General features: G+C 40.4%; 1 protein-coding gene across 5 annotated transcripts in view; it reads left to right on the top strand.

The window, feature by feature from the left end:
• Positions 1 to 239: 239 nt before the first annotated feature.
• The window catches only part of LOC129836376 (receptor-type tyrosine-protein phosphatase epsilon-like), a 46989-nt gene continuing 27702 nt past the window's right edge, over positions 240 to 19526 (top strand). For 2 of the 5 annotated variants that reach the window (XM_055902450.1, XM_055902446.1), the window contains exons 1-2: positions 241 to 546; positions 1582 to 1696. The gene's annotated coding sequence lies outside the window, so the exon portion shown is untranslated. Of the gene's footprint in view, positions 547 to 1581; positions 1697 to 19526 lie in introns of all 5 variants that reach the window. The other 3 variants (XM_055902447.1, XM_055902445.1, XM_055902448.1) reach the window with 2 other exon arrangements.

Below are 19526 nucleotides of genomic sequence, written 5' to 3'. Positions count from 1 at the left end.
TAATACACAAAAACTTTAGATAGGCCTTTACATAAAACAAAAACGACACATATAGGCTACCAAAATAATAATCTCATTTTAATTTGCTTCACTTTGGGCTAGTGCCTTGTGCCGGTTTATAATATCTTTATTACACTTATGCTGGTACTCGTGCGATATCGCTTCAAAGCGTAAGGCAAGGTGGTTACAGCAAAAATACTTAATCATAGAGATTATCATGGAACATCCAAGATCCTATCAAAATCAGAAATGTGGATGATGCGATGCTCTGCTGCGGTGCTCATTTACAGATTAATGTATGCACCCAGGGGAGGGACTAGTTCGCTCGTATTTGTAACGTAGGGACTGTCATAAGACTTCTCCATCGGCCGAATAGCAAGAGAAATCCTCTTCTAAGAGCTTTGCGTCATGGAAGATAGGCTACATTTTCATATCCACTTCTCATAAACACCAGTGAATAAAAACATTAACGGAGCTTTTATTTTCTCAGACAAGAAACCATATCATTCCTCAAGACGCCGCGAGATCACATTTCCTACATCTACGGTAAGAATGCCTCTGCTTTGATGATGCCACTGTTATTCATATGCCAGCCTGAGCCTCGTTAGCATAAAACCAATTGAAATTGTATTATTGAGATATCACTCTAATGTAGGCTATCCATAGCCCACCCAATCATGTTTGACAATTAAATCCGTCTCAACGAGCTCTGTAAATAGGCCTACCGCATTAAGGCTAACGTTATTTGGCAAATGTCAAACATGTATTATCAGATTGTCCATGTAGCCCAGGTATATTGTGTGCTATCTTCGAATGCAACATGAATCAATCGATATGTTGCATACCACTGTTCCTTAAATTGGCATGAGACAGAGGTTACCCCATGTAGGCAACGCCTACACACAGCCATACAGTAGCAGCCTACGCTACAGTAAATGTGGGTTAGTGGAGCAAGCCCGCGCCGCTTGCTCCCACCAAGAATATTCACAAATGGTTTCATTGATAACGTTTGATAACTGTGAATCTAAACATTTTTAAATGGCACATTTCTGAGCCTTCAGTAGCTCATATTCACCAGCAGTAGACTCTCACAACCAGGGCCGGATCCAGGCATAAGCAGTCTCTTTGGGCCCCCGCAACTCAGTTGGGGTCTCAATTTACAGTTGAGCGTTAGAATAGGAGAGTACACAAAGTTCAAGTTCAGAATTTGGTTGTGCATCAGAAGTTGTACTCTTGTTTTGTCAGCTACTGACAGTCGCTCAATTAGCCATGTCTGCTACCCATTTTTAGATTGGTTAGTTAGTCTAGCCAATTATCTACACTTTTAGTAAACATGCTCTAATACCGACCGGGCACACAGGGCACATGCCCAGGAGCCCTGACATCCAGGGGGTCCCCATTTTGATTTTGTGCGTTATCTCACTCAGATATCATTAATATGTCATAAGTCGTGGCAAAATGTGTAGAATTGCAGGAAATTTGCTTTAAAACTGCAAAAATGTCTCTCAACCCGATGGCAAAATATGTACAATTGCAGGAAATTAACTTTAAAATGTACATTTTTCTCTCCGCTGTCAAGAGGGGGACCACAAAAATATTTTCCCGCTTGGTGGGAGGGCCTCTCAACCAAATATTGCTTAGGGCCCCCAAAAGGCTAGAGCCACCCCTGCTCACACCTTCAGTGAAGGAAGTTGAGGTTAGTCCACCTGGTCTAGACAGAGTTGTGAAGGCGTGAGGAGCAGAGAACACATTAATGCATATTTATTAGTAGGCTATCGAATACCGCAGGTTGCCTAATGTCTATCTGTGCGTCTAAAAATGTGCTTGATACTGTAATTGTTCGGGGTGCAGTAGATATGTTATTGTCAAATAAGTATTATACAAATGATTACTCTTAATTATTATTGTCAGTTAAGAACAAATTCTTATTTAGAATGACGGCCTACACCGGTCAAACCTGGACAACGCTGGCTGGGACAATTGTGCGCCACCCTATGGGACTCCCAATCACGGCCGAATGTAATACAGCCAGGATTCGAACCAGGGTGTCTGTAGTGACACCTCTAGCACTGAGATGCAGTGCCTTTGACCACTGCGACACTCGGGAGCCCCAAGTACATAATACATAAGGACATGGAATTGTGTAAATACTTCAGCAATAACTTGTGCTCAACTCTGCATATGTTTATGTGTGCTCATCAGTGAGGTAATATTGACTTTTCCATATTGTGCATAACAGGAGCCTGCATTTAGGCTGTATAATGTAAGGAAAACTCTATTAGCCTGTATAACAGTAAATAGACTATGCGGCCACATTTGGCAGTAATTGGTCCATTATTTGACGTAGGCCTAGCATTCAAATGAATCAATGTTCTCACGCATTAATTATAGATGTTGTTCATTCACAATATCAGTGTAATGTCCTTCAGCACTATCCCTGATCAAATGACCCAATAAAGCTAGATAATTTTAGACTGATATACAGACACTTTATCCAGAAGTCTATGAATAATATATTGGCTGTGATCTTCTTTCTCGACCTGGAGATATGTGGGATGGGATTAGATACAATGTGTTGCTCAAATGGAGATTATTAATTTCATGATTACTTTTTTTCCCCATGTCCTGATTCACAGTCCGGGGGTTGGTAATCACTTCAATAACAGTGTCTTGCAGGTTTGTCTTTTGCTCAATCCATTGCAATCCAAATCAGCCCAAATCTGATAGTTTGTTTTTGCTAATTGATCTTTTGACCAATCAGATCAGCTCTGAAAATCTGTTTGGAGCCTTAAATACCTTAAATACATTTCAAACAAATGGCATAATACGTGTATTTTGTGGGAAACTTGGACCTTTGCAAATGCGTACTATTCCCATGGAGTAACAACAATACTGTCACGTTCCTGACCTGTTTTCTGTTGTTTGGTATGTGTTTAATTGGTCAGGGCGTGAGTTTTGGGTGGGTAGTCTATGTTATGTGTTTTCTATGTTGGGTTAATGGGTTGCCTGGTATGGCTCTCAATTAGAGGCAGGTGTTTGGCGTTTCCTCTGATTGAGAGTCATATTAAGGTAGGTTGTTTCACATTGTTTGTTGTGGGTGGTTGTCTTCCGTGTCTGTGTATGTTGCGCCACACGGGACTGTTTCGGTATGTTTGTTCGTTCGGTTTTTGTGTAGTCTGTTTTCCCTGTTCGTGCGTTCTTCGTGTTACATGTAAGTTCTTACGTTCAGGTCAGTCTACGTTGTTTTGTTATTTTGTAATCCTTCCAAGTGTTTGTTTTCGTGTTTCGTCGTTTGCTTTAATAAATCATTATGTATTCACAACCTGCTGCATTTTGGTCGAATCACTACTCCTCCTTTTCGGATGAAGAGGAGGAGGAATTCCGTTACAAATACCCTTTATGCTTTTGCTTGGACAAAATATTTTACCCACTGGTTTGGTATCTCCTCAGCATTCAATATACTATGTCTACTCTTACAAGAAAGCAGAAGGAAAGGCTGATTGAAACAGCTTAGCAGACGTGTCTATTGGTTTGAGTTTCCTCAAAATGGTTTAGCATTGAGTAAGCCTACCGCGTCTTCAGAAAGTATTCACACCCTTTAACTTTTTCCATATTTTGTTATGTTACAGCCTGAATTTAAAATGTATTAAATTGAGATTTGGTGTCACTGGCCGACACATAATACCCAATCATGTCAAAGTGCAATTATGTTTTTAGACATTTTTACAAATTAATTTAAAATGAAAAGCTGATATGTCTTGAGTCAATAAATATTCAACCCCTTTGTTATGGCAAGCCTAAAAATGTGCTTAAGAATTCACATAATAAGTTGCATGGACTCATTCTGTGTGCAATAATATTGTTTAACATGATTTTTTAATGACTACCTCATCTCAGTACCCCACACATACAATTACCTGTACGGTCCCTCAGTCGAGCAGTGCATTTCAACCACTAAGACCAAGGAGGTTTTCCAGTGCCTTGTAAAGAAGGGCACCTATTGGTAGATGGGTAAAAACAAAAAGCAGACATTGAATATCCCTTTGAGCATTCTGAAGTTATTCATTAAACTTTAGATGGTGTATCAATACACCCAATCACTACATAGATCCTAACTCAGTTGCCAGAGAGGAAGGAAACTGCTCAGGGATTTCACCATGAGGCAAATGGTGACTTTAAAACTTAGAGTTTAATGGCTGTGATAGGAGAAAACTGAGGATGGATCAACAATATTGTAATTACTCTACAATATTAACCTAAATGACAGAGTAAAAATAAGGAAAAAATCCCAAAACATGCATCCTATTTGCAATAAGGCGCTAAAGTAAAACTGTTTAAAAAAAATTGCAAAGAAATTAACTTTATGTCCTGAATACAAGGTGTTATGTTTGGGGCAAATCCAACACAACACATCACTGAGTACTACTTCAAATTTTCAAGCATAGTGGTGGCTGCATCATGTTATGGGTATGCTTGTCATCGGCAAGGACTAGGGAGTTTTTTAGGATAAAAAATGGAATAGAGCTAAGCACAGGCAAAATCCTAAAGGTAAACTTGGTTCGGTCTGCTTTTCAACAGCCACTGGGAGACAAATTCATCTTTCAGCAGGACAATAACCTAAAACACAAGGCCAAAAATACCCTGGGGTTGCTTACCAAGACAACATTGAATGTTCCTGAGTGGCCTAGTTACAGTTCAGACTTAAATCAGCTTGAAAATGGCTGCCTAGTAAAGATCAACAACAAACGTGACAGAGTTTGAAGAATAAAGCAAATAATAATGTGCAAATATTGTACAATCCAGGTGTGCAAATTTCTTAGACTTATCCGAAACACTCACAGCTGTAATCGCTGCCAAAGGTGATTCTAACATGTATTGACTCACGGCTGTGAATACTTACAGTTGAAGTCGGAAGTTTACATACACTCAGGTTGGAAGCATTAAGCATTATTTTTCAACCACTCCACAAATTTCTTGTTAACAAACTATAGTTTTGGCAAGTCGGTTAGGATATCTACTTTGTGCATGACACAAGTAATTGTTTACAGACAGATTATTTCACTTATAATTCACTGTATCACAATTCCAGTGGGTCAGAAGTTTACATACACTAAGTTGACTGTGCCTTTAAACAGCTTGGAAAATTCCAGAAAATTATGTCATGGCTTTAGAAGCTTCTGATAGGCTAATTGACATCATTTGAGTCAATTGGAGGTGTACCTGTGGATGTATTTCAAGGCCTACCTTCAAACTCAGTGCCTCTTTGCTTGACATCATGGTAAAATCCAAAGAAATCAGCCAAGACCTCAGAAAAAACATTGTAGACCTCCACAAGTCTGGTTCATCATTGGGAGCAATTTCCAAATGCCTGAAGGTACCACGTTCATCTATACAAACAATAGTATGCAAGTATAAACACCATGGGACCACGCAGCCTCCATACCGCTCAGGAAGGAGGCACATTCTGTCTCCTAGAGATTAACATACTTTGGGGTGAAAAGTGCAAATTAATCCCAGAACAACAGCAAAGGACCTTGTGAAGATGCTGGAGGGAATAGGTCCAAAAGTATCTATATTCACAGTAAAACGAGTCCTATATCGACATAACCTGAAAGGCCGCTCAGCAAGGAAGGAGCCACTGCTCCAAAACCGCCATAAAAAAGCCAGACTACGGTTTGTAACTGCACATGGGGACAAAAGATTGTACTTTTTGGAGAAATGTCCTATGGTCTGATTAAACAGAAATAGAACTGTTTGGCCATAATAACCATCCTTATGTTTGGAGGAAAAAGGGGGAAGCTTGCAAGCCGAAGAACACCATTCCAACAGTGAAGCATGGGGGTGGCAGCATCATGTTGTGGGGGTGCTTTGCTGTAGGAGGGACGGGTGCACTTCACAATATAGATGGCGTCATGAGGACGGTAAATTATGTGGATATATTGAAGCAACATCTCAAGACATCAGTCAGGAAGTTAAAGCTTGGTCGCAAATGGGTCTTCCAAATGGACAATGACCCCAAGCATACTTTCAAAGTTTTGGCAAAATGGCTTAAGGACAAAAAAGTCAAGGTATTGGAGTGGCCATCACAAAGCCCTGACCTCAACCATATAGAAAATTTGTGGGCATAACTGAAACAGCGTGTGCGAGCAAGGAGGCCTACAAACCTGACTCAGTTACACCAGCTCTGTCAGAAGGAATGGGCCAAAATTCACCCAACTTATTGTGGGAAGCTTGTGGAAGGCTACCCGAAACATTTGACCCAAGTTAATCAATTTAAAGGCAATGCTACCAAATACTAATTGAGTGTATGTAAACTTCTGACCCACTGGAAATGTGATGAAAGAAATAAAAGCTGAAATAAATCACTCTCTGCTATTATTCTGACATTTCACATTCTTAAAATAAAGTGGTGATCCTAACTGACCTAAGACAGGGAATTTTTACCAGGATTAAATGTCAGGAATTGTGAAAAACTGAGTTTAAATGTATTTGGCTAAGGTGTATGTAAACTTCCGACTTCAACTGTATGTAAATTGTATATTTCTGGCAGTGGGGTGCTTCGGATAACTACTGGCTGTATGCGAACGAGTGCTGTGCGTTTGGACCAATACTGTCTGTATCCAAGGCTCAGCCAATCATTCACATATAAATAGAATGCAGCATGCGACTAAAGAGAGAACAAACAATCATTTTGCTAGTTACAGCATCAGCGCGCGTTCTGGAAAGTGGAGAGTGGAAAGGCGTTAGTTGCTTACTGGACCCTGGCAATCTGTGTGAAATGTTAACTAGCTAACGAACTAACTACTATCTGTGAACTAATGTTTTCCCTCTACAGTATGTGGTTAATTTTCAGAATGAGAGAATTAGGTGAAAATGAGACTTTGCTTGTTAAACAAGTAGATTCAGAGATCAAGTGGAGCTGGAGCGGGGCCTGGCTTTGGCTTAAGCTGGATGTCACTATAGAGTTGAAAGGAACACCACACACTTTCCCTCTTTCTCAAAAATAATGCTTAATGCTTCCAACCTGAGTGTATGTAAACTTCTGACTTCAACTGTAAGTATTCACAGCCGTGAGTCAATACATGTTAGAATCACCTTTGGCAGCGATTACAGCTGTGAGTGTTTAGGGTAAGTCTAATAAATTTGCACACCTGGATTGTACAATATTTGCCAGTTTAAACCTGTTTGGGCGCATGAACCGCTAGCGGGACACCTACGACAACATCCGGTGAAATTGCAGAGCGCGAAATTCAAAATACAAAAATCGTAATATTAAATATTCATGAAAATACAAGTGTCATAAATCATTTAAAAGCTTAACTTCTTGTTAATCGAACCGCGTTGTCAGATTTCAAAAAGGCTTTACTGCAAAAGCATACCGTACGATTATCTGAGGACAGCGCCCCACATCAAAATACTTTTTCAACGTGCACAGGCGTCACAAAATCACAAATAGCGATTAAATAAATCACTTACCTTTGAAGATCTTCCTCTGTTTGGAATCCCAAGGGTCCCAGCTACACAATGAATGGTCGTTTTGTTTGATTATGTCTTTCTTTATATCCAAAAGGTCTGTTTAGTTGGTGCCAATGATCTCAGTAATCCACTTGTTCAACATTCACGCGCCAACAAGACTACTTTTCTAATGAGAGACACCTTGTAGTTTATCCAACTACTTGCTCATTTTTCAAAAAACAAGCCTGAAACCCTTTCTAAAGACTGTTGACGTCTAGTGGAAGCCATAGGACCTGCAATCTGGGTCATATCTATTTGTATTTCCCATAGGCTAGCACTGAAATGGCCTGTGACCTGAAAAAGAAAATCTGGATGGATTTCGCCTGCCATATCAGTTATGTTATAGTCACAGACATTATCTTAACCGTTTTAGAAACATCAGAGTGTTTTCTATCCAATGCTACCAAGTATATGCATATCCTAGCTTCTGGGCCTGAGTAACAGGCAGTTTACTTTGGGCACGTCAATCATCCGAAATTCCAAACAATAACCAGTCTACCAAAGAAGCAGCAGCGCGTCCCCTGAACAATACTGAAGAGGTAGGTGAGAAGCTTGTTCACGGAGACGGGGGTGAGAAGGTGATGAATCGTACTTCATGAGCTGTAACCAAAACACAACTGGCATTTGTAAAGTTTGAGGTGAGGGAGAAAGTGTGGTGGAACAAGTATTATTAGCATTGTTAAGTATCTTCCTAGCTGGATCGAATTCTCCGTTAGCTTGTCAGAGAAATGTTGAGCAACATTAGCCAACGTTACAACATCCGATGCTATGTAACCTAATACTCTAATTCGCTATAGTATTAACTGGTATACGACTCCTTGCTGTTCCTCAAGTTATAACGCGTTAGTTGCTTACTGGACCCTGGCAATCTGTGTGAAATGTTAACTAGCTAATGAACTAACTACTATCTGTGAACTAATGTTTTCCCTCTACAGTATGTGGTTAATTTTCAGAATGAGAGAATTAGGTGAAAATGAGACTTTGCTTGTTAAACAAGTAGATTCAGAGATCAAGTGGAGCTGGAGCGGGGCCTGGCTTTGGCTTAAGCTGGATGTCACTATAGAGTTGAAAGGAACACCACACACTTTCCCTCTTTCTCACTTTTTCAATACAGTGGATGAAAAGGTGAATACTCTCTGCCTGAAAGAGATCAATTATGCCAACAAAGGTTATCATTCTCTGCTGGCACATTGTAGAACAGATGTCCACAGGCAGAAAGTGTACAATGTAATAATGTGCAGTGTAGCCCAAATATATTGTTTTTTTGTGTTTAACTTGACAATAACGCGTGTGTGATTGAGGGGGGATTATTACATTTTTACCCGGTGAACGTAATTTTTTTTTTTTGTAACACAACAAAATGTGGAATAAATCAAGGAGTATTAATAGTTTCTGAAGGCACTGTATACACTTCCTCTTTTTGACTCAACTAACCAGTGACCACATTAAGGCTGAACCATCAGCTACACCTATGCATGAGTATGTCAAATGTTTTAAAAAGGGGTTTCCTGTCTTCATCTCCTTTTCTTTATCGGCACCAATTTGACAACACAGAATAGGTTAAATACATGTGTAGTTGAATTAATCCCTTGTTGCTCTTATCTTGAGAGTAAAGGTATCATTACTCGTTGTTTACTACAGTTTGTTCATACACTGAAACACATACAGAACACGCCCATGTTTGCACAGAGTTGTTATATGAATTTCAAGATCCACTTCCATGCTCTGACATTGTTTGCCGAAAAAATTCAGATTGCAATCTGTCTGAAGAATAATTCAATGGTTGCCATAGATGTGCAATTATATTACAGCTATAAAATCTATTCCTGCTGCCTTTACAGTCCCATCAGGCAAGAGGCTGGACAATATAGCATTAGGGTTGGATGGATGAAAAAGGTATGGTAGGGGAGGATGAGAGGGAGAGATTAGATGAGAGGAAGTGGATATCGATGAATTGGCCATCTCTAAGGAGAATGAGTCTAGAGAGAGGTCAAACAAGCCATTTTCCATGCTAATCTGAAATGGGAATTGGCTGTAAACTCAATCAATCAATCAAATGTATTTATAAAGCCCTTTTTACATCAGCCGATGTCACAAAGTGGTATACTGTTTAACATTCCATGATATGTTGTCAGTGTTATCAGATTTACAGACAATAACACTAGGGAGGACACTGGGAACCACATCACTGTGTTTGCAAATGGCAGAAAATAAACACAGAGGCTACCTCATCCATCTGTCATTATTCATATTTTGTGTTTCAGTCATTCAAATCTTTGCAAAGATTGAGTTGCATAGTATTGGCGGTAAGTGTTAATGTGGCTCGCTTATATCAAAATTGATTAATTGTCAAAGAAAATTGACCTTTTTATTTTTAACTGCCCTGTATACCCAAAGGCAAATATTGCAGACCATACGTATTGAGTGACACTTGCAAACCACCCTGGTATGTGTTCTTCTAAAGCTGACATAGGGGGTGCATCTGAGCTTATTGCTACTTTCAATCTGTCTTTGAACGGCTGGTAATTACAATTGGGAGGATAAAGTTAAGAGGCTCTAGAATGTTGTTAGGCATTTGATTTAGTCTGCCTTGCGTCATTGAAATAAGATGCTCCTGTCGATTAGGAGGCCTGTTGGCGTGAGGGAAAGAAGAGGGAGAGAAACCTTGTGTGCACTTGTATGCATGTGCATAGGCTACATCTGTTTATGGGGGAGTGAAAACATGACACGTTGAAGTATCAACCTCAATGTGCATTTTACAATGCATTAGTCACCCTGGAGCAAACCAAGTTGATGAGGTACGCCTGGCCTTGCACTGTCCCTGTGGTATAAGCCGTGGGAGGAGGTTGGCTTGCCAAAGGAACACACAACAAGTTCCTTGTTGTCATAATGATACATTTTGTGGGAATGGATTTGCTCCATTTGCTCCATGTTCCTTATATGGATTGTGGGACTGGGATGTGTTGGTGATACCAACCCTATATCCTCTGGTATAATAAATGGACCTTGCCATAACATTACTGTAATAGACAGTTAGTAGCAGCATCACAGTGAGGGGCAAGGTCATCAACAGGATGACCACCGTCAAGTCGTGATTTCATGTTGTGTGTTTTACATCAGATATCGTTCAACAACTTGATGTGTGCTGATCTGACTCAGTGGAGAGGATGTTCATTAATAGGGGATGCCAGTGGTTTCAGTGAGTAAATGACCGGGGAGAGAAGGAAATGTCTATTCACTTTAATGAGCCCGTCTGCATCATAACACGAAGAGCTGTTTAGCAGTCATGAATCCCAACTGTGAGAAGCTAGAGACTGAAACTGTAAAGTGTGTTTTATGATTATGACACTAGTTACCATGCATTTCTGTTCAAGTTGAAACCCACATTGTAGGATGATTTGTTCAGTTCTTATGCTAATGATCATGTTTGGTGCTGGTCCTGCCTTGGCTGTGGCCTAGAAGTGTCATTTTTGGTCCGCTGAAACTCAAGGGTGGGGATCTCTGGAGTCAGTGGTTGAGGTTTGCTCTTCCATCCACACTCTAACTCAATCACAGTCATTCATGACATGATATGCAATATCTGTGATGATAAATATGTATACCGTTAGCATTTCAAATGCACACATCCACTTTGCCAAAACTCCACACCTCCGTGTTCAGTATCTCTCTGGAATCGGCAGACCACAACTACAGATGTTAGTAGCTTATGTTATGACAAGGAATGTTAGACACCTGTCATTTACTGTAAAATACAGGTTCACATTTGTTCTCATACATGTACTGGGATGAGGAGAATCTGAACCTGTATTTTACAGTAAATTACTGTGTAACTTGTTTATTTGCATGTCACAAATTCTGCTTGGTAACTGCTACTCCATTTTTGCTGTCAATCTTCACTACCATTTCACAGGATGCAATTATATACACGCATCAATCAATATCGCAGTTCTTATCTTGTCATTAAGGTTTGGACCATGAGTAAAATAGCAAATCAAATCAAATGTTATTTGTCACATGCGCCGAATACAACAGGTGTTGACCTTACAGTGAAATGCTTACTTACAAGCCCTTAAAACCAACAATGCAGTTTTAAGAAAAATGTCAAAAAAAATGAAATAAAAGGTACAACTAATTAAAGAGCAGCAGTAAAATAACAATGGTGAGGAAATATACAGAGTAGAGATCGACCGATTATGATTTTTCAACGCCGATACTGATACTGATATATATATTTGTAATATATATCAGTATTTGTAATAATGACAACTACAACAATACTGAATGAACACTTTTATTTTAACGAGCGGCTCTGGCAGCTCCAGACTGACGGGCGCCTCTGGCAGCTCCGGACAGGAGGGCGGCTCTGGCAGCTCCGGACAGGAGGGCGGCTCTGGCAGCTCCGGACTGGAGAGAGAACCTGGAGGGAGGAGACGGAGAGACAGCCTGGTGCGTGGGGCTGCCACAGGCCCCACCAGGCTGGGGAGACCTACAGAAGGCCTGGTGCGTAAAGGAGGCACCGGATAGACCGGGCTGTGGGGGAGCACTGGAGCCCTGGTGCGCAGCCTTGGCACCACTCCTCCAGGCTGAATGCCCACTTTAGCCCGGCCCCTCCAGAGTGCAGGCACAGGTCGAACCGGGCTGTGGGGGAGCACTGGAGATCTGGTGCATACCACTCGCACCTCTCCCTTAGGCTCAATGACCACATTCGCCCGGGCACGGGCGGAGCGCAGGCATAGGGCGAATTGCACCCTCCCAGCGCCCCGGAGACACAGTACGCAAAGCCGGCGCAGGATACCCTGGGCCGAAACGGCGTACCGGAGACCAAACATGCTGAGCTGGCACAATCCGCCCTGGCTGGATGCCCACTCTCGCATGGCACTTGCGGGGGGCTGGCCTATAGCGCTCCGGGCTATGAGCGCGTACTGGCGACACCGTGCGCTTCACCGCATAACACGGTGCCTGACCAGTACTAAGCTTCTTCTGGTAAGCATGGGGAGTTGGCTCAGGTCTATCGCCTGACTCCGCCAATCTCCCCGTGTGCCACCCCCCAATTTTGGGGGGGGCTGCCTCTCGTGCCTGTTGCGCTGCCTTACCTCATATCGCCGCCGCTCAGCTTTAGCTGCCTCCAGTTCGTCTTTGGGGCGGCGATATTCCCCAGCCTGTGCCCAGGGTCCCTTGCCGTCTAATATCTCCTCCCATGTCCATTTCTCCAGCTAGCGCTGCTCCTCCTTACCATGCTGCTTGGTCCTTTTTTGGTGGGTAGTTCTGTAACGATCGTCGTCTTCTTCAGATGAGGAATAGGAAGGATCGGACCAAAGCGCAGCGTGGTAAGTGTCCATGTTAATTTGAATAAATAAACTGAACACTGCAATAACAAAATAACAAAAGTGAAACAACGAAAATCGAAACAGTCCTGTCAGGTGAAACAAAGACAAAACAGAAAACAACTACCCACAAACACAGGTGGGAACAGGCTACCTAAGTATGGTTCTCAATCAGAGACAACGATAGACAGCTGCCTCTGATTGGGAACCATACCAGGCCAAACACAGAAATACAAAAAAATAGAACAAAACATAGAATGCCCACCCCAACTCACGCCCTGACCAAACCAAAATAGAGACATAAAAAAGGAACTAAGGTCAGGACGTGACACACTATAGTATTGCCAGCCTAATCTCGTGAGTTGATAGGCTTGAAGTCATAAACAGCGCATTGCTAAGAGATGCTGGCAAACACAGTAAAGTGCTGTTTGAATGAATGCTTACGAGCCTGCTGCTCGCAGGGATGCTGTAAAATTATTTACAGTGAAAAGACTATTGTAAATGAATGAGCATACAGAAATGCAGCCACACAGCTATATTATATAATTACAGTAATTTGCTGGCAACTCTGCTGCCAGTATAATGCAATGATCTCTTGTTGATGTCACCTGTTAAATCCACTTCAATCAGTTTATACAGTATATGAAGGGGAATTGACAGGTTAAAGAAGGATTTTTAAGCCTTGAGACAATTGAGACATGGATGCATATGTGTGCCATTCAGAGAGTGAATGGGCAAGACCAAATATTTAAGTGCCTTTGAATGGGGTATGGTAGTAGGTGCCATGCGCACCGGTTTGAGTGTGTCAAGAACTGCAATGCTGCTGGGTTTTTCACGCACAACAGTTTCCTGTGTGTATAAAGAATTGTCCACCGCCCAAGGAACATCCAGCCAACTTGATACAACTGTGGGAAGCATTGAAGTCAACATGGGCCAGCATCAATGTTCCCTCCAATGTTTTGGGGGCCCTGAGCAAATTTTAGGTATTGTGAGCTGAAACTTGAATGTTGTGAGAATACAGTAGCCAATAGGCTATTCTGGCTATTTGAGCATAATTTAGGCCTACCAACAAAACCAATGGAGCAAATCCCATAACATTTTCACATGGAAATAGCTTTTGATTTCTATAATATATCCTACAGTAGCCAGTATGTGATGTTCAACGCAGGCCTACATTGCATGAGACTTTTAAAAACCTTTTTACATTATGAAGGGCTTGCAATTAATTCATGTTTTTTTTTACTGGTCTGTAACACCACGGGCCAAATAGGTGACTGTAACAAATGTGCACACTCACAGCTCTGCGCTCTGATCTGAACGGATCTGAAAAGCGTATTCACTCACTGGTGATTGAAGGACCGTTAGTGGGCTACCCCAGCCAATAGGATTCTACTCTGTTGCGCTCCAGCCAATAGGATTCTACTCTGTTGCGCTCTGGCTCTGCCTAGAACAAAATCCCAGACTTAATCTTGCAACAGAAATATCTAATTTACTTAAGTATCCACCATAAGTATTTACATAGACACACCTTTGTCAGCAATTACAGCTATGAGTCTTTATGGGTAAATCTCTAAGAGCTTTCCACACCTGGATTGTTAAAAATCCTTCAACCTCTGGTTGTTGATCATTGCTCGACAACCATTTTCAGGTCTTGCCATAGATTTCAAGTAGATTTAAGTTAAAACTGTAACTCGCCCACTCAAAAACATGCACTGTCTTCTTAGTAAGCAACTTCAGTGTAGATTTGGCCTGGTCTTTTAGGCTGTTCTGCCTTACCAAGCAAAAAGACATTAATTCCTCATAGCGTGGAACTGAGAAAATGGCTTTTATTTACCTTGGTTTCACAGTAACTTTACACAGTTACTACTAACATGACCCCCATTGTACACAGTACAATAGAGGCAGGATTAAACTTGATTGAACATGTATTTAGTGTAGCAAAAATGACATTAGCTCATTTTCGACCAAATGAGCAGTTACTGCAGTTTTGCTTGGTAGGGCAGTATTGTCCTGCTGAAAGGTGAATTCATCTCCCAAGTGTCTGGTGGGAAGCAGACTGAACCAGGTCTTCCTCTAGGATTGTGCCTGTTCTTCACTCCCCATGTCCTTAACGTTTACAAGCATATGCATACCATGATGCAGCCACCACTATTCTTGATATGGAGAGTGGTACTCAGTAATGTGTTGTATTGGACACTTAGCATATAGGACAAAAAGTGAATTGCTTTGCCACATTTTTTGCAGTATTACTTTAGGGCCTTGCTTCAAACAGGATGCATGTTTTACAATATTTGCATACTGTACAGGCTTCCTTCTTTTCACTTTGTCAGTTAGGTTAATATTATATTATAATTACAATGTTGTTGATCCATCCTCAGTTTTCTCTTATCCCAGTCATTCAACTCTGTAACTGTTTTAAAGTCACATTTAGCCTCATGGTGAAATCCTTGAGCGGTTTCCTTCCTATCTGACAACTGAATTAGGAAGGACGCCTGTATCTTTGTAGTGACTGGGTGTATCCAAAGTGTCATTTAAAACTTCGGCATCTTCAAAAGGACATTCAATGTCTGATTTTTTTATTTTACCCATCAACTAATAGGTGCACTTCTTTGCAAGGCATTGGAAAACCTCTCTGGTCTTTGTGGTTGGATCTGTGTTTGAAATTCACTGCTCAACTGAGGGACCTTACAGATAATTGTATGTGTAGCGTACTGAGATGAGGTAGTCATTCAAAAATCATGTTAAACACTATTATTGCACACTGAGTGAGTCCATGCAACTTTTTGTTTGACTTGTTAAGCAAATGTTTACTCCTGAACTTATTTAGGCTTGCCATAACAAAGGAGTTGAAAACTCATTGACTCAAGACATTTCAGCTTTTCATTTTTAATCAATTTGTAAACATTTCGAAGAACAGAATTCCACTTTGACATTATGGGGTAGTGTGTGTAGGCCGGTGACCAAAAAAATCGATTTAATCCATTTTGAATTCAGACTGTAACAACAAAATGTTGAAAAAGTCAAGGGGTGTGAATACTTTCTGAAGGCACTGTGTATACACATGAATATTTGGTCTTTAATATCACTTGCAAAACAGACCAAGGACATTGCAAATAGACGTGTTAGCTGCCGAAAACGATGTGCACGCTTCAATGGGGCAGAAGGCCGTGTATTGTGATTTTTGAATGGCAAGATCGGGCCAGATAGCTAGCAACAATGACAAGAAGCTGCCATGTGAGGAATCGTAGGTGGCTCGTTAGTTTTATCTTGACCATGATAACATGTCTTGTTTTCAGGTGTTTTGACTGATGTCATGTCTATGCTAATATAGCTAAAATTCGCTATCTCAGGGGTCTTCAACCTTTTCCTGCCCAGGGACTCCCTCCCAGGTAAACCGGCGACCTAGGGACCCCCATCATACATTAGCAAAACATTTTTTTCACATGTCTTGTCATCAGGTGAATGATAATTTCAAGGAGTAATCAACATTTTAAAATGAATTGATTTGGTAGATAGTTTTTCATTATTTTGAACTCACCACATTATAATTGGATGAGGAAGTGTAACTCTAACATAGCCTATTAGCTAGACTGTTAGCCCCAAACACATTTTCACTTAGAGTAGCTGTTTAGCTGGTTAATCATAGGTTAGCCATGTGTTGGCAAAAATGTACTGTATGTTCAAGTCAAGAAAGCTTACCAGCAGCTAGCCTCTTAGCTAAGGGAGACATGTATAACGTTACACATTGATCTGTAGAGATCTCTCAGAGCGAAGAGGCTAACCAACAATCAGCGGCACTTGCCGCACTCGGGCGCCAATTATTTTAGAGGTGGCACGAAGTACGTGAGGATGAAGCGAGGGTGTTTGGAGATTTTTTAATTTTCAAACACCTAAAACAGCACTTTCCTGCAATCTAGAGCCACAATCATTATGCCTAATTCTATGTAAAAAATATATTTTTCTGCATAGGTTAACTAAGCATACCTATTTACCTGTTCAATTGTGATTTTAATGAGGGTGTCATTCGGATTGTTATAAATCACACAGTATTAATCTGCAGGTAAAGTTAACCAACCAGCTAGCTAACAGTAGGCTTTAAATAGCAATGCAAACTAATTTCTGACAAAATGAGATACGATTTATAACATTAGCTGGCGTTAGATACCAAGCAACTAACATTAGCTAGCTAGCTATGTTTAATGTTGGCTAGCTAACATTAGCAAGCCAGTCAGTTAACATTAGCTAGCTTGCTAACAGTAGGCTTTAACTAGCAATGCAAATAACATTGTAACAAAATTAAATACAAATATTATCTGTACACGAAGCTAATGTTAGCTGTATACGTGAATTCTTCCGCAGCAGACTGGAACTCATTTGATTAAGGAAAATGAACTCTGTCTGCTCAGCTTTTATCATGTATTTCCTTGCTTGTTATTGTTCATCTACAATTTAGTTTTTCAGTCTTGTATGGAGTGTGTCAGTAATTACTATATTTGTGACTTTCAGTGCTGTTGTACTTGTTTGAAAAACTCACTTATTTGTCATGGGGCAATCCTTTTTATGTAGTTATGTTGCCATTCCAAAAACTCAACTCACAGAAAGTAAAATCACACCCATCTTTCTCTGTGGGGGGTACAGGGAAATTATCTATGCTTTGGCCATCCAGAGCATTTAATTAATTATTAGAAACATCCTTTGTCATGGTATAGAAACAGACATGCACAACAGACACAATGTTGTAATGTGTATATTTAAATCCTTAGGACATATACTCGGACCTCATCGTGATTTTTAGTAATGTTGCTAAAATGTTTATTTCATGTGTTCAATGTTTCAATGTTTATTTCATACATTTCATGTATGTTGTAGTCTCATCAGTAAACTGGTCAGATTAAGATATGGACTTAATCCACACTGCTTCAATTAGAAAAATGTATACTTCAGCCCAAAAAATGATTACATTAAGAATATGTAGATTTATTAGTAAATATATTTTTGTTCTGCGATTAGTCAGTGTACAAAGATGGGAAACATTCAGCCAAGGTTAATCCACTTAAAACCATTTTAAGAATATAAAGTAAGTTTTATGTTTTCATACATTGAAGAATGTAAACAGCTGTCTTATGTTGTGTAGCTAAATATAGTGCATTCGGAAAGTATTCAGACCCCTTGACTTTTTCCACATTTTGTTACGTTACAGCCTTATTCTAAAATGTATTAAATACATTAAAATCCTCAGCAATCTACACACAATACCCCATAATAACAAAGCAAAAACACGTTTTCAGAAATGTTTGCACATTTTTTAAATAAAAACAGATATTCCTTATTTACATCAAATCAAGAAGGCCAATGAACAGTGAAGCTTATTTTCTGTCCCAGTTTCTCATCCATTGGTTTGAATCAGTAAACAAAAATTACATTGCACAATATTCCCACCTCGGGTTGCAAAGGGATGGAATTTTTACTGGAAACTGTCTAAGTTTCCCAGTAAACTACCGGAACTTTGGTATCTTTCATGATTTTATGGAATTTTTCATCTCATACCAGCCACTCGGTGACACTGGCTACATAGCATATAATAAAGTAGGTTTTCATATGATTTACAATTTTAAAGATGCACTATGCAGAAATGGCTTCCCCATTTCCTGGTTGCTAAAATTCTAATAGTTCGCCTAATTTCCATTCATGTGACAAAACAAACAAGTATTGTGTAGAGAGCAATGCTCCCTCTAAGCCGTGCACCTCCTCCAGGACTGCCAAGCAGAAGAAATGCCAGGCTGCACAGATACCCAAGAGATTGAACTTCACTGAGTTCGCCCCATATGTTTTTACTATATAGATTTAAAAAGAAATCTGTGATCAAATAAACATTATATCAGCCCCTTTTCAATGCAACAAACCAAAACAAATCTAACTTTGCAGGATTTAGTCTGTTTTGTTGTAGGCAAAGCCAGAGCGCAATGGAGTAGAATTCTATTAGGCGCTGTCTTTCAATCACACGCAGTAAATGTGGTTCTCAGATCAGTTCCGGTCAGAGTGCAGAGCTGCAAGTGTGCACATTTGTTGACATTAGATCAGCAATGGGGAGTTACTCCTTCATACTGTATCTCAGTGCTTGAGACGTCACTACAGACACCGTTGTTCGAATCCAGGCTGTATCACAACCGGCCGTGATTTGGAGTCCCATAGGTTGGCGCACAATTGCCGCAGTGTTGTCCGGGTTTGGCTGATGTAGGCCGACATTGTAAATAAGAATTTGTTCTTAACTGACTTGCCTAGTTAAATAAAGGTTAAATATAAAAACAAAAAAATTATAAAAAAACAAGCAGAAAGCAGATGAATGCCTAGCTTGAGCCGTCTATGCCACATGCTCCCTTCTCATGCTTACAATCAATGTTCACTGGAAAAGATTCTTGAACATTCTAAGTCCTGCATACTCCCCTCCAACCAGGCATGCTTTGTCAACCAACTTGTTGCAGTCAGAACATGTCAGTGCAAGAAAAGGTCAATGTCACTATTGACAAGGCAGAATGTGTTGCTGTGATAGATGCTCCAATGTATGTGGGGAAGGTATTATCGATGACATTTTCTGCACTCCCCAGCCAGTGTTTTACAAAAGCATTGACACAAAAATCAACAGACACATAAGCAAATTCATTGCAGATGAGCTGATAAGTATGTTTT

Source organism: Salvelinus fontinalis, chromosome 37 (genome assembly GCF_029448725.1).
Source record: "Salvelinus fontinalis isolate EN_2023a chromosome 37, ASM2944872v1, whole genome shotgun sequence".
NCBI classification, from domain to species: domain Eukaryota; kingdom Metazoa; phylum Chordata; class Actinopteri; order Salmoniformes; family Salmonidae; genus Salvelinus; species Salvelinus fontinalis.
The sequence above is the reverse complement of the archived record's forward strand: the minus strand, read 5'-3'. Positions and strand labels throughout refer to the sequence as shown.